At 41.7% G+C, this 2,520-nt stretch overlaps 1 protein-coding gene across 1 annotated transcript in view; it reads left to right on the top strand.

Annotated features, from left to right (window-relative positions):
• Positions 1 to 1,047: 1,047 nt before the first annotated feature.
• Positions 1,048 to 2,520, top strand: part of LOC101848792 (calcitonin gene-related peptide type 1 receptor) — a gene marked incomplete in the record, with an annotated part of 142,574 nt that continues 141,101 nt past the window's right edge. Inside the window, 2 exon segments of the mRNA XM_005089782.3 lie at positions 1,048 to 1,425; positions 1,815 to 2,249.

Genomic DNA, 2,520 nt, shown 5'->3' with positions numbered 1-2,520 from the left:
GTATATGTGTGTATGATATAAGTTTTTAAAAAATCTATACAATTATTTTTAATCTGGTTAGTTAATGATGTTGTACAAAGTTTGGAATCTACTAATTTTCAGGGGCTCGGTCAGGGATAGAGATTGGAATTAGCAGATCAGCGTGTCTTTCTGCCTGTTTGTTCTCTGTTCGTGTGTGTGAGCGGGAGGGGTCAGGTCACGTGGGTGTACAAGCGAGCATGTTTTGATTTGACTGGCTGCGGAAAGTGCAAAGATATCACAAATATTACGAATTTATCTATTTCAGGGAAAGAAAACAACAACCCACGCTAACAGTATCACACAGTACCCTAGAACACAAGCGATGCTTATGTTTAACAGACTTTTATGAAAGACTCGCTGCCTTTACGGTGTTACGTCAGGAGCAACAGGGTAGCTATTTATTTTATAGAACATCTTCCCACGTTACAAACTGCAAATAATTTAACTTGCTACACCGAGTGACCTATTCATGCAGCCACTCGCGGACTGTAATAAATGTAGTTTAGTTCTGTTCTGTCACCGTGTTTTGATAAACCTTACTCCCGTGTTATCTGTATGCGAAGAAAGTTGTTCTATATTGCTGAGGGAAATATGTTATACTGACGGTTCATGGCTGCGGTGTGAATACTTGAAAAAGGGTTTCTGGAGTTATTCGTACAGTTTTACTCTCTAAAAGAGTAACATCTACTTAAAGCACGCATCAGAGGTTAAAGTTGGAAGAGACAGAGATAGAGAGAGAGAGAGAGAGAGAGAGAGAGAGAGAGAGAGAGAGAGAGAGAGAGAGAGGGGAGGGAGGGAGAGAGAGAGGGGGGTGGGGAGGGGAAAAAGAGAGAGATAAGATAGATTACGACTAATTAGAGGAGGAAAGATCCAAGATCCAAACTCTAATTGTCTTGCGTGTCTAAGACGAGCACGGCACCTCTCCATCACCTCCACGTCCCCAAACAGCCAAAGAGGAGCTAACTTGTACGTCTGAGAGGGGCCGACTACAAGCGTTCTCTCCCTTGCCAGCGAGAGCGTGAGCGAAAGTGTAGCCTTGCATTTTCATTGTCATGAGCACGCGCTCCGACACACGGCGTCGAACGTGCGTGGTGACAGACGCACAGCTGTGAGCGGGTACTCTCATACTATAGAGTTATAGAAGGCTCGCTCCTGGAGAGAGGTACGGCAGTTTGGAATTCAACAACCGCAAACTGACATCGATAATAAAGCAATTCTCTCTGCTGGAATGTTGTAGTCGACTGAAGGATTCTAGAAAACTTGTCGAACTTGACGTCAATAACTTTGTTCATTTTTTTCACGGGGTGTTTCTTATTCAATGACAGTTCACGGGTTGTTATTATTGTTTTTGTTGATTTAAAAAAATTGTATTGTGAATCCCCTTGGTCTAAGTGTTTCACACTTGTAAGTATAAAGAATTTTTGCGTTCTTGAAGATTTTGAGTTTCTGAGTGTGTTGAAATTTGCTTCGACGAAAATGTCAACGAGTTATTGTCTGTGTTCGTCTGAGAGAAGCAGTGATCTAGTTTGCGTAGTTTTCTTTATCTACCAATCATTCGTGTCCGAGGATACTGTCACTGGGATCAGAAAAAAGGCTATACAATAGAGTTAAAAGGGATGAATTCGCATTTCACCGCTTGAGAGGTAATTTTTAAAAAAAAACTCTTTTGTATAAAGAGGGTTGGGTTTTTTGTTTTGTTTTTTGTGTTTTGTTGTTTTTGTTTTCCACCCGTCATGACATAGTGGGTTTTTTTTTCGATTTTGTCGAACCCTATCTGTATTTTTTCCCAATAGGAATGAAATAAAGTTTTTGGAACAAAATAGCGACTCATTATCACGACGTTTACGTCACGACCCTTTGATTTCCAGAACTGTGGAAACAACTTGTGATAGTTTTTACTACTCGTAGAAAGAACGCACCTTTACGGTTGATTTTAACTCCACTCAGTGTAAATGTGTTACTGTCTACCCGAGATGTGCGGAAATATAATTATTGGTCGGATTCCCACACCAGTGCTGAAAACTGACCTTTGAAAAAAGTACAGCCTGATAGAGAGAGTGCTCTGGATTGTTCTAACCTCTGGCACATTCTGCCGCCGCGCGCTGGATGTACTGACCTCTGACGGAGGCAACATTCTGTGGACGGCCAAAATGTTACGTTAATAATTTCCAATGTTCGTCGTTGGCCGAGAATTTTGGCCAATTCCACGCTGACACAGCTCCAACGAGGTAATTAGACGTTTATTCTTTAGCTTTGTGTGTGTGTTGCTAAAATACAATAGAGACTTATGTGTGCAGAAGTGAGTCGATGTTTTTGAAGACTATAAACTTTGACAGCAAAATACATTTTTAAAAATTGTCTGTGTGTAAAGGTTCAACCACCCCGATCCCCCTCCACTCCTTTAACACCTTTCTTTTCTGCACAAATACACACGCGCGAGCGCGCGCCCGCAAACACACACACACACACACACACACACACACACACACACACACACAA

Source organism: Aplysia californica, unplaced genomic scaffold (genome assembly GCF_000002075.1).
Source record: "Aplysia californica isolate F4 #8 unplaced genomic scaffold, AplCal3.0 scaffold00009, whole genome shotgun sequence".
Lineage (NCBI taxonomy): Eukaryota > Metazoa > Mollusca > Gastropoda > Aplysiida > Aplysiidae > Aplysia > Aplysia californica.
This window is presented reverse-complemented; position numbering and strand designations above follow the sequence as displayed.